The sequence below is a fragment of the Stegodyphus dumicola genome, chromosome 4 (genome assembly GCF_044657685.1).
Source record: "Stegodyphus dumicola isolate Sdum_Otavi_A_Nest chromosome 4, ASM4465768v1".
NCBI classification, from domain to species: domain Eukaryota; kingdom Metazoa; phylum Arthropoda; class Arachnida; order Araneae; family Eresidae; genus Stegodyphus; species Stegodyphus dumicola.
In genome coordinates, this window is record NC_140771.1 from 161,865,176 (window position 1) to 161,879,539 (window position 14,364).

The window sequence follows — 14,364 nt, forward strand, 5'->3', positions numbered from 1 at the left end:
ATTGGTGCTAAATGTCTAGCTGAACAAATTAATATTTTTCTTAATATCAGCAAATATTTCAGTTATGTGTTCATTTGGCAGCATTTACTGCAAATCAGTTTTAATGTTGCTTCTACTAACCAGAAACATTAACATCGAAGTTGAGCCAAAGTATGTTTTGCCAAGAAGCTAATGTGTGCTATTTTTTATGAGATTCTGGCCATATGCTTTTGCAGTGCCTTTCTTATTTTTTTGTCTGCCATGGTCCATATGATTTGTTTTTAGGATTACAGTATTTTTAAATTGTTAAACTTGTACTCATCTTCAAACATGTCTTTTCACAACAGCAATATGGTAAAACTACATATTACGGTCCAGATTGGCGAGTTTTAAAAAAACTGCCAAGTCGCCAAATCGATTGTTTTCGTGTGTTTTAGAAAATCGCTAACTCATCATATCGCTGGTTGCAAATTTGAATTAATTCTGTAAACATGCAAAAATATCTATAACAGGACTTCAAGAAAAACAATGAAGAATCACCCACTGCTTGGTGCATTTTAAGAATTACACATCCTCGGTATCCATGTACACATCGACCAATTTTTTACTTGAAGAAACATCTTAGAATTGCACAACTGCAGAGTCGTAGGGGAGAAGTTGAGTATGCAGCTGAAATCATAGAATGAATGTCAGTTTGTGTTTGCTTCACTGTGTTTCAACAGTTGTGTTAAGTTGGCATTAAGGTAAAAAATTACAAGAAAGGTTCAATGTAACCTTTGTATGTATTTATGGGATTTTGTCTTTGTAAGACAATGATTACCACATCAACAAATACATTTTAAACTACAGGAAAGCTTGTTCTAATAATGTATTGAAAAAGTGGAAAATGAGGGAAATATTTTTATTAATTTGAGCACTGTAAAGTGGGGGGGATATAGTAATCCATCATTGGCAGGTCTTCAATAAAGCAACATGCATCATAATAATAATCTTTATGACTAAAGGTAAGAATCAGCCACAGTGCAAAAAAATCCCTATTCTGTTTTGACATTCAAAGTTAAAATATGCATCAGATGATTGTATAGTTCATTAATGCCATATATTTTGTTAATTTCACAAAACGGGATCAAATTATTTCGTAACGGTAGTATATAAATTTCATAAAGTTGCCAGCTGGAATGTCCTCTGGAGCAGGATTTTTAATTTTCTTTTCTGTTTCAAGGGCAAACTTGCTAGCAAATTCCAATCTGTGTAATTATGTCGTATATTAACCCATTAAATGCTGTGGTGCTCATTTGGTTATCATAAACAGTCAAAAGTCTTTAATTTGGACTCTTCGGCGATTTCGGATTATCGTTTTTTTTTTTTTTTTTTTTTTTTTTTTTTTGCGTTATAGCTCATCAGTTTAAATCTTTTAAGGTGGCATGCAGAAATTATAAAATTAAAAATATGAAATAAAGAGCAATTATGATCTAAAGGGTATCAAAATTTACACAAAAAAAGCTTAATATTTATTTGTTTATTAAACTTTTCTTTCAACGTGCGCATGTGTAAAGCATACATTACACATAGTTGAAATTAGAAAATTGTAAGCAGAAAACTATTTCATGTGCATTCGTGATATTTATAATGATGAATTTGATTTAAATCATATCAAAGACGGAGTACATCGAGATGAAAGACTGCATTTAGTGAGGAATTATAAGCCGAATAAAATAAAAACATCTGCCCTGAAGATGAGGATAGTGCTGACAGATCAACTTCCAGTTCATTGTGCGCTGCAACGTACCCCCCCCCTCCCGCAGAGCAGCGCGAAATTGATAAACAGATTTCGGAATGGTTAGAGAAACAAATCACCTCTCTGTCACTTTCTTCATGCCTTTAACCATTTTTTGCAGCAATTCCACTTTTTGTTTGATGGACATCAAAACATGCTTTCGCTTGTAAATCCTTTGATATCTCCAGAATCGGAAACTGTTTTTGACATAATCGAAAGTTCAAGCTTACTTTTTATAAAATTGCTCTAACAGTCTGCAAAAAATAATAAGCCGGATCCAATTAGAAGAATAAGGAACAATGCGATCTGCAACATTAACTGAAATAGATAATTTTAGCTTAGCTTATACCGTCCATTATACATTAAATGCATATGCGCAGGCGTTTAAGCATGTGCAGAAAGTTTGTAGCTTTGAGGTCCGGATTATAGATCATTCCGGATTAAAGACTTTTGACTATACTTTAAGCCACCTAGTAACACAATCTAGCTATCTCGGAGGGAAAAAAGGGCAACATTCAACTCATCCACTGAATGTCATTTGTAGAAAACCTAAAGTGATTGCTAACTATACGCTCTTATGCTGAGCTCATGTTCGTTTCCACATTCCACTCTCCTCTTATCACAAAAGCGAAACATGTGTTTTGAAAACGGATTAGACATACTGGATTGAGGCTAATTTTGGTCATTGTGATTTTACTATATTATTAGTGAGTGTTGATTTACTATATTATTAGTGAGTGTTGATAGCAACAGTCCCTGCTAGACGGGACTTTCCTGAGAAACAAATTTTTGGTAGCACTGGTTTAAATGGGAGGATTCTTAGAAAAAAAAAGAATCCCACCTAGCTACAGAAAGAATGTAGCGGCTATGTGATATTTCTTCAAACCTCGCCAAAAACGTCTCAGCTGAAACTCTGTTCCGGGTAGAAATGAACCAGTCAGATGAAAGTTCTGCTTCTGAAGGATCACGTGGTTCCAATCTGAGTGATAATCGATTATTGTTTTGGCGTTGTCTTTGTAGTAAGTGAAAATGGTAACCTAGCTACATGGGTTTCCTGGAAATGTGTGGGTTCTGAGAATTGCCCCTTTCGTCATCCAGTTCGGCATAGCCGAAAGATAATGTAATTTAAAAAATTAGATAATGCTCTTTTTTTTTTTTTTTTTTTTGGTCAGTGTAATTTGTATAGATGATGGACACAAATTCATAAAGCCGCATTTGGAGATTACAGTTGATACTGAGTAGAATTTCAACAAGCATTTTATGATTGCATTGTACAAGAAAAGGCTTGAGAAAAGCTTTGAAAGAATTTAAAGATAATATGGGATTCCCAGAACCTCTGTAATTCTGCCTTTGAAGATCATGGCAATGATTTTATATACGTGGAGCTTCCTCCACAGCAGGTTGATGGAGTTTTCTGATGATGGACTAGAGGTAGAATGAGGCATTGCTAGGAGTGACAAGTGTTATTTAAGATTCTGTGCTTAGCAATGAATCATTATGGGCATTTCAATAGAGATTAAAAATTGTCTTCAGTTAGTCATTTATCTTCAGTAACATACGAGAGGATGCTGAGCAGGCACTGGAAGCTGTAGACACACTAATGTTTGTGAAAAATGCAACACCATGAAGGAATTGTCGGAAATGAATGAAATTTATTCCGCATATTACCGGTAGTGATACAAGTAAATGATCACATTTACAAACAAAAAAAAAAAAAAAACGAAAGTTGGAAAATCAGTACTTTGGGTTTCTGTCATGCTGAGCGAGAGCCTGTACACATCGTAGCATTGAATCGTATAGATTCTGAATGTAATCCTGGGGAATGGCTTTGACTTGATGTGAAAGTTCAGTTTCAGTGTGTGCCCCACTAGCTGTACATGCGAGTTGCTGACTGATGAAATCCTAGGCATGCTGATTGAGCAACATATCTGGGGAAGATGTAAAACCTGTTGTACCTTAAAGAAGGCTTGTGCACAGGCATTTTTTTTCCCTAAAATATAGTGCCTGGAATGCATCAAATAATGCATAGTCTGGCATCATTATACTCCAGATTGTAGCAAGATTTGTTGGAGAAAGCAACTTGTTGCCACAGAGCACGCCACGCACTGAGTTGCAGTGCTCACTGAAGTCGGAGGCATATGTTACTCAGCGACAGGGCAATCCTGCATAGAGGAACCCTTGCATGCAGTTCATGTTGCAGCAGACAGCGACGAACACTTGTAACCGTGCTCCAATATTGTACTAACATACGAGAGGATGCTCTACAATCCATCACAGCCATGCAAATGAGGTGTTTGTCGTCCTGTGCTGTTGTTTGCCCCATTGCCAGGATTTCACCTTGTTTGGTTCTCGCTGTCCATTTCTTCCAAACATGCATCACTGTTGTGGCATTGTGCTGCGTGTGGGCTGTGATTGTTTGATATGAAAGTCCACCCTCTTGCATACAGACGATGTGGCCTCGTTCAAACTTGTTGGTATGGCATCCTCCGCTGTTGACGAGGCATACTGAGCACAAATTAAATGTTCGCTGCAGATGGAGGATGTTAAACAGATTTCAGCACAACTTTACAGTCCTTTACAACTGCCAGTTCTCATTTCATGCATGCATAATCCCTTTGTAATTCTAATCATTTGTATGTCTTAACTCACTTTACATTTCATGTAAGTTTGGTTCAAAGTGCATAATTCCTTCATGATTGTGATTTTCACAAACATTAGTGTATATTAAGTAGTCCTAACTAAAAAAGCATCTTGAAATAAAAGTATGCAGTTGTCCAGATCAAATGTTTATTTTACAGAAAAATATAAACAGCTTATGCATACATGCATTGTTTTTATAGGATTCTGATCATACCTGAATAATAATTTTTCACTAAGTTGTATTTTACAATAATTCTTTCAAATAAGTAACAGTTACTTATCCATTATTTTCATTAAAAGAATTTTGTATATATTTTTGTTCTTATCAACTAATGAAAGGGATGTATATGTATTAATTTTATAAAATTCATGTGAATGTATGCAAATAAATTGTTTATAAATGTCACATAAGTTTATACCTCCTTAAACCATTTTCATGTGAAACAGAAGCTTTATTCATAACAATATAATCAAACATACCAAGGTATAATTTTATTAAGACCCTGAGTTACATCAGTATGAACTTATGATGGAACTATTGGAGCAATTCTCATCATGAGTTGAGGATTACTTATAATTTGTCAGTAGGCATGTATGAAAATGGGTTTTGTAATTAATATTGAATGTATAACTTTTTCTTTTCATATAAATACAGAAGGATTTCATGTCTGCAGATAATGTATTACAAGAGGCTGTTGTGTGCCAGTGGACAAGCTGGTGAGAAGCTGAACACAAATAGCTTGAATCCTGGTGAATGGACTGCCTGCATAAGCGTCGTCATGATTTTTCCACGTGTAATATGAATGCAAGCCAGTTTGCCTTAAAGCATCCCTTCTTGGAAAATATCTTCTAATGTTTCATCACAAAAGTCAGTCAAAAACTGTTTCTCATGATTTGAAAAATACGTATAAAGGAAGTCAAATTTAATTGATAAATTGTGCATGCTGAGATTGTATACTATATCATATACATTTTTAATATATTTTCTGTATCTCTAATGTTGAGAATTTTGATGTTTTAATTTAACCCTGAATAAAATGTTAAGTACTATAAGCAAAGTAAGCAGTATTGTATTTGATGTCAGAACAATATTTTTTTTATTTTTTTATTTTATACTTGTATATTTTTGCTTATGATTGGAATTTTAGTACAAATTATTTTGGCATGATGTGGCCTGTTCTCATTTAAAATGCATTTTGTATTTTTTTCTTCTGTTATTTGCTTTATAATAGTTTGGCCATAACAACTATGGATGTCAAATCAACATGTATGGGAATAACTGTATTAAATTTTGAGAAAACCTTTAGGTGTCATTTATTATAAAGGTTGAGATGTTTTTATAAATTCATTCATTCTTATCTATTTAAGAATTATCATTTAACATAAAAATATGAAAAAGAATAATATATTATAATACTAAATAAAATATACTTATATATATATATATATATATCCAAGCTCACTATATGCACACTCAAAGAGATACATTTCTTTTTTGTGATGTATGTGATGATAATTTACTGTTAAGTATCTTAAGTTGTTCATAAATAGTGCTCATTTTTCATTATGCACCAAACAAACCTCACATAATTAATTTAATAAAATATTATTGCAGAGACATATTTTTGAAATTGACATTAGTCCTCTATCCGTCCGTCCCATAGGGATAACTATGGGGCAGATTCCTACTGTCATCTACAATATGCCCAAGCCCTTCGCCAATGACAGTTGCTTCTCAATACCCGTATTTTACAATTAAATTCATGAATCTGATCTGGCTGAGTTTCATATCAAGGGAATTAAAAAAGCAAAATACATTCATTACCTAAAACCATTTTTCTCCAACTAGCTGGGTGATTATGTGATTGGTGTGCATGGATGGTAATGTGAAAGGATATGATTATATTTCTTCTAGGTCATAGCAGTTTTTAATAATGAAAAGCTCTTGTTCTTTTTTCTTTAAATTCTTTTTTTTTTTTTTTTTTTTTTTTTTTTTAATTTCAATGCACACTTTTTTAAAAGCAAACTGAATTAGCTGGATGATCACTACAAGTTTCTTGACATATTTAAAAGTAAAATATTGCATCTACATTCATTTTGAATAAATTGTTATTACTATAGTCTGCAATCATTGAGTTCATTTTAAGATTATTTGTCCTTTTTTTTGTTTGTGGAATAGGAGGCTGTATTTTTTAGATTTTCTGTTTATTTAGCCAGTTTTCTATATAATGGCTAACATAAAATATAATTTATGTTAGCCATTATATAGAAATTTATGTGCCCTGTTTTAAAAATTATGTATATCTTAATTTAAGTTTGTCTCATGTCAGATGAACAATGCTGCTAGTCTGGTTGAGAAATTAAGAAAGTCTGACCATTCCATGAAAAATCTTTTAGAACAGCTCGCTGATTAAAATACATATACTCACCAATTAACTGTGCTCATCAAAAGTGCTGTATTATTTAATGCTTCTTCTGATGAGGAAAATTCAAAGCATTATTTCTCTTGTTTTCTGTGTATGAAGTTTGTAGCAAAATGGAATTATTATTTTTTTTAAATTTCACTCACTGATATCACTATTTTTATATGTCTGATAATGATCTACTGCATAAGTAATATCTATATGCAAACACAAACCAAAATCTTGCTTTAGAAGAATTCCACCGGTTTCGGTTCTCGAATAGATAAGACCACAGAATACTGGTGATACAATTTAGGTTTGAATTCTATCAAATGGGTTAGCTACATCTCTGTTTTTACAGTTTTCCCTGTGTTTAATACGAATACAAGTCAGTTTCATTCAAAAAGTGCTTAAAGAAGGGCATCTCATCTTTTAAGCAGATAGCCCTCAGGACCTTTGCCATAAAAATTCAACAGCTGAGCATGTACTAAAAGATAACATAGTATACAAATGTCCATTTTATAACTTTCAAATGAAGTGGTCGATTTAAATTTAACATCTGGTGCTATAGCAATATATGTGACTTGGGTAAACAGCCAGTTGATATGGTCTAAGGAACAGTGTTTTTAATTTTATTTTCTTTTCGTATAGCAAACTAGCTTGCCTATGCATATATGCAAGTCTAATTTATTTTTACAAAAGATTCATATTAAAATACATACACATATGACAAAGAAATGTATGCACATAAGCTATAACTAATAAATCAATTGAGCAATATGTGAACATAGATGCTAATGGTTCAAGTGTCATGTAGCAGGGTATGACTGCAAACCCTATAGTAGTGCTGCAAACAAAAATTAGTGTCTGATTCAAAGATTCAGGCATAAAAACTAGTATACAGTTTGTCCCCATATGACACAAAACAAAAAGTATGTAATCAGAAAAAATATCATGTAGACATTGATTTACCCAACTTATAAACTTCGGTAAAGGCCTTATCATTCGCCTTAAATCTGTAGAATGATCAGCACCCTTCTGCTTTGGAAACAGCTCCAGAAAGACATGTTAACCTAATCCACACTACAGTAGCACATGTGCCTCTGAACCATTACCATCGAAACTGCAATTTCAGAGTCACTATGTACACTAATCTCGATATTAAAGCACTGGTAGCTCTATTTGCGATTGTGCTACTGTAGATGAGTTTAGAGCACCATAGAATGGTGATATATAATATTAGGTTTATTTAGGAGGGAAAAAAAAAAAAAATTAGAAATGACCCATGCTGGATTCGAAATCTGGGCTTAAAGACTGCCATCCAGAAGTGCTTCTAATTACATCATGAAAGCATGCGTTGAGAAAAAAGAAAATTCCGTACATTCTTCCTAATTTAAAAGGCAGTTGGGGAGGTGGTAACCTAATCGCCACCTGCTGGTGGTGAAGAATTATCGTCTACCACATTTTAGTTTGGGAACCACTTGGTTAGTTGGTTGAGCCTTTAGGTATTTATTTGAAATAGAAAATATCAGCGAATAACCGCCCCAGGATTTGCATTCTGGACTTCCCTATTGCCAGCCGAACGTGCTTCTAATTAGAACACGAAGCCAAGCGGTAAGGAAAGAGAAAATTAGTGATTTAGTATCTTATTTTATTTTGGCTGCACACAGTTCCTATATGTAGCTAAGCGAATTTCCCGGTCAGTAGCATAAATCCCAACCTTCCTAGTGGACAGCGTGCTTCTGCTCCTGTAAAATATTGCGATTTAAGAAGTCATCCACGATAGCTGATCAGTTCTGCAATTATATAAATAATAAAAATTAAGAATGAAATGGAGAAATTAATGTAACGTTAGTACAAACAAGAAGATGCAACAAAAAGATCAATTAGGAGATCACTTAGGGTCCGGTATTGTACAGCATGCACATATACGTAGCATGACATCTATGGGGTGTAGGAGAGGGTATAAAGCATGGTGTATGCTCAAAACATGAACGGAAGCGACTGCACGGTACATTCGGTTTTAACAACATCGATTTGTAGTCTCAGCGTGACAGTTCTATAGACAATATTTGGACGACTTTGTCTGGAAGTTTGAAAGAAGGCCAAAGTGCGACTATACACATCATGTCAGTAGTTTGAATTACATTTCGAACAAAGGGAGCAGCTATCTGAATGTTTAGTAATGCTCATTGCCAAATTAGACTTTTATATGCCCGTAGCACTTCAAAGATTTTGCTGCCTCCACATACATCTATAGTATAACGCCTCTTTCTCATCATTCCCTCTTTCTCGGGCTTGGATTAACTGCACTAGGATTCCCTTCTAAAATCTGCAGTGAGAATTTTATTTTTGTGGAGCCTTTGCACTCTTTCTTTGAATCTTTAAGCACCTTTTTGTAACGCCGCCTTTACCTGATGCCCTAAGCACCACGTGCTTACTTTCCTTAATGGCTAATCCAACTCTGCTAGTGGTTTTCCACAAACAACCACGCCAGGATATGAAGAACTGATATCTTCTCTTACAGATGATGAGTTGGGTTCAGTTTATTTAGTTATGGCGAAACATTCGAGGGCTACCTGTCTAAGGGAAGGGATGGCTTCGTGAAAGACTTTCTAAGGGAAATTGGACTGTATATAGGTTACACATATGGAAACCATAAAAACGCTTAGTTAGCAGCCAATATGCTCGCCGGGATTCGAGCCCCGGCCCGAGTTTATCAGCTTTACCGCTCGGCCACTGGAGAGCCGTCTTTAGATGATGCGATATCTATGCTAATGACTCCCATCATCTGGTGGTGGTGACAGTGGGTGACATCCTAAGATGCATGCAATCTATTACTGGACATCCAATATGGCTAAAGACTTGGCTATAGTTTTCAGCGCCTAAAGACAACTGCAGATTTCGTACACCCTTCTGGGCCCACCAGCGGCCGAGCGGTAAAGTCGCTGAACACTGGTAGTTCGGTCCGAGGTTCAAATCCCGCGAACGGGCTGGCTGCATGGACGTTTTCGTCGATTTTCTGTGTGTAACGTGTATACGAGCCAGTTTCCCTTAGAAAGTCCTCCATGAAGGCATCCCTCCCTTTAGGCGGATAGCCCTCGTGTGCTTTGCCATAACTCAACACACCACCGTACACCCTTCTGTTTTCTAAGTATGGAAACTGTTTCATTCTAAAACTTCGTCAGTTTGGCATTTCCGTGACACTATGCCCAGGAAAAGTTGTCCACCCTCGCCCGTCTCTAGCTATAACACTGATATCACTACGAAACAATCTCATGGTGTTTTGATCGCTTTGCGGACTTTCATGCCTTCTCGTCGGAGGCAGTGTCTTCTGTAGTGTTGCAAACAAAAGATCTGAGTAGCTCCAGTGGAGTGGCGAGCATAATTGGCCCCCGGGGCAAAATACCTTTTTGGCGCCCCCCTTCCCGAAAAAAACACAGTGATATGATGAAAATCTTGTTTGGAGACCATTTGGTGCCCCTCTGCGACCGGCGCATCATACACCCCCTTTACGCCACTGAGTAGCTCAGCAATGGAGTTGAGCTTTAAGGATAGCAGCAGTCGCTGGCAAGACTAAACAGGGAAAGGGGGGTGTCATCCAGTTTTCTAGGACAATAGAGCAGCCGCTGCAGTATTATATGAGGGGTTATCATCCCGGTTCAAGAATAAGATAACAGCTTTAATCTTCCGATATTTAGATTATCTAGCCATTCTGGAAGTCTAAATATCTAGATAAAGCAGAGATTACGCAGTCGTCCCTCTAAGATCATCGAAAAGAAACAGTTTGCAAGTGCTCAAATTTTCGTTTGTGGAAGTGAAATGCTTGGTCGCTATATGAAGCTCCATACATCTGAAGAAGATTAATTCACTACTGACTGCAGTTGTGCTAATGTTCTCCTCCTCACGTGCATCTTTTCCAAGATTCTTCGCGAACAATAGTGCTACACTTCATGGTATACCAACTGTCGCTAGCTTGTTAAGGAGTGAAGATATAGCACCTGTCTTAGCGTAGGCATTCTGAAGGCTGTCGTATGCTCCAACTTAATATATGGTGTATGGTCTGGGGACTTTTGACAGCCCGTCGCTAGTGCCTTTCAATGCTTTCATAGCTGTAATCAGCCCTGCAAGAAGAATTGAACATAATTTCTCAGAAATTCGTGGACGATCTCGTACAGAGCATGAATATACAGTAGAGAGACTGCATCACAATTAAGTAGGATTATATCCCTTAGTGATAATTGCGTTTGTGTTACCCTTATCATATGGGCATTCACCTTCTGATTTGAGTAGAATACAGATGTATTTTGAATCTGCTTTTGTATCCTTTGCATTCCTTTCTTAGTCAGTGTTGTCACACTTCTCACTGTCTAATACGTTGACGATGTTATACTATGCTTTGCACTATTCTAATTACTGCTTGCACATGATACATAACATGCGAAAATCTATCTGTCTCAACCAATATACACCAATACCTGACAAAGAATCCAAGCACGATATTTCAGTAGGATAATGAACGCCACTCATAGCTTATTGCCCAAGACTGGCTACGTCATTTACTGACACTTACACAACCTACCTGCTCCAAAAATATGTTCCTTGTTGAGTATAAACCTACCAGTAAATTTGGTGAATACTGTTAGTTCGACTGGTTTGAAACTCCAGCGAACGGACTGGTCGCATGGGAGTTTTTGATGTTTTCTCTTGCGCAATGTGAATGCCAGCTAGTTTTCTTCGAAAAGTCCATCATGAAGCCATCAAGAATCTTTGCTCTTCTTTAGACAAATAGTCCTCAACTGCTTTTCTAAAATCAAACAAACCAAATCGAACCTTTAAAAAGTGCTCCACAAAAGCATCCCTGTTCTTAGGCAGAAAGCCCTTGCGTGTTTTGCAGTGATCAAAATAATGTGACTTAGGCTCTATCTGGCCTGCGTAGGCTCAGTGCTTCTATGTCCTCAATGTGAAACACATTATCTAGCAAGTGTGGAATGTTTGCCATAGGATTATACGAGTGCCTGTTCAATTTTATGCCTCAATGCGTTGTGGTCAGTACTTAATTTCTAAAAGAAGAAGGACTATGAAAGGTCGTCACCAAAGATAAAAATAAAGAAAAAAATAAAAATAAAATGTAAATTAATAAATAAAATTAGATAATTCAATTTAATTAATGAAAATAGTTCAGTAGAAAATTGAAATACCGAAGCTCATCTTAATTTAGACTCCAACAGGAATTATACTTTTGCTCAAAGAGTAAAAAGTACTGGAAGTGGATTTTAGGTGGATTAAAGATGTGACTGTGACTTGAGATCGTACTGAAGATGATTGCACTGCATGCATATCCTTCTTTAATTGACCTGCTGCTTTGTTTTGATGAGCAGATCTCAAAACAAGAGAATAGATAAACAAGAGCTAAGTTCAGAATCCAGAAAGCAAACAGAATTAACATTTTTTATGAAGAGCATTGCTTATAGATTATAGGTCACATAATATCATGATAAAAGGTGTTTATTACGCTAACCTGTTGACTCAACTTGTACTAGGCCCACCAGCAGCCGAGAGGTAAATCCGCTGAATGCTAGTAATTCGCTCAGAGTTTTATCTTGACGAATAGGCTGGCTCCAGAGGAGATTTTGCTGTTTTCCTCATGTATAAAGTGAATCAGAGCCAGTTTTCCTTATATTGTTCCTTTGAAAAGGCATATCTTCTCTTAGACAGATAGTTCTCACATTTTTTTGACGTAATAATCCAATACAATTCCTATTAACTATAAAACTGTGTAGCAAACTCAGCAGTAAAATTCCGCTATGCATAAAAACGCTGCAGCACACAAGACTAAAATTTGCTAGATTGCTGTTCCAGGAATGATAATTTCAGCTTATACCCTATGCACAATGTTCACTAGACCTTGTAATCAAATGATTTCTTTTTTGCTTCAAAAGCAGAAGAAGTATTTGTATATTTCATACTGCAGTCTGATGATGATTTGCATGATGTTCAGGAATGATCTGAAGGCTGCGATAAAAAATATTTTTATATTGGAACTCAATGCGTAATTGATTGCTGTACTAAATGCGTTTAAGTCTACATAGGAAACTGAAAATGGAATTTTAGACATTTATCTTCTACAAATTTATTATGCTTAAACTTACTGAATATCTCTATATATGGAATAAAATTAAGCAGAGAGAAGGAATATTTCACAAATGGCATGGCATGACAAAACTAAAATGTACATAGGCTGTACAATGAAATTTTCTACCATTATGAAGATGTAAGACACAGAGCTCTTAAGTTGTCTGAATAATTTAAAAATAATACACTTGTTATGAATCCAGGTAAACATTGAAATTTAAAATGGAAGTTAGATTTTGAATGTTGATCATAAGTTTCAAGAAAAAAATCACAGGAGTTCACCAGACAAACCAGTTAAGAAAAATAATAATTGAACTAAGGAAGTAGCTGTTATTTTGGAAACAAATGAACAAAAAATTTTCATTTGAATAATAATAAAAAAATATAGAGAGATTTTAAATCATTAGTGAAAAGATCATTAAAAATGTCAGTGTGGTAACTGTATTAGAAATCTCAGCTCTTCTACATATAAATCCATTAGTAAGTTTAAATAAATAAGTAAAGGTAATACAAGACATTCTGATGGTTCTGATGAAGTCATACATGTGTGCTGATTCATTGCAGTTAGCAATATTTCTTGAAATGTGTTGGCCCTGAAATCAGTTTCTTATGTATTTCAAGGTTTTGAAAAGAAGTAAAAAAAGTATCAAATTGGTTAAAATTTATTCAAAGGGGTTAAAACAAAAAGAGCGGCATTTATCTCATGTACATATTTTAATTCTTTTAGAACCATCAAAAATTGTTTTCAGATTTTTTCATTAAATAGCTTCACAAAACTCACTTCATTCTCTGACAACTGAAAGTATTAAATTATATTGCTTGTATTATTTGTTACTGTACTAAAAATAGTCTGCCTTAATAGATGTTGTGTATTATTTATTTTTAGATTATTATATTAGATTAAGTAAATTCTTATAGGGAAAAAAAAGTAATAATGTATACATGTGCAAGATAAATTGATAAAAAGGTTAATTTTTTTTATTGTTTACTTAAAACATCCAACAGAAGTCATACACTTAAAATTTATATGTATAAATTGATTCACATATTTGCATTAAACTGAATATTTTTAAATACATTATCTTAGCATAATAATGTACTTATGTAGAATTTACTAATATTTTACTCTATATACATACAAATATATTGCATTATTTCAGACTTCCATATTTAGATATTTGGATAGAAAAGGCCAAGCATTTTTAGATGTCCATCTGTAAATAATATAAAGCAAAACTCTTACAGAAAAAAAAAAAAAAAAAGGGGGGGGGGAAGAAAAGGACATTTGAAGTACAGTTCTTATACTAGAAATTAGGTGCTTTAAACCTATAAGTTCTTTTGATAAAGTTAATGACAAGACATAGTGCTGCCATTTATTTTTAAATAGAATATATAAATATGTCATCTATTACTCGAATATAATATATATAT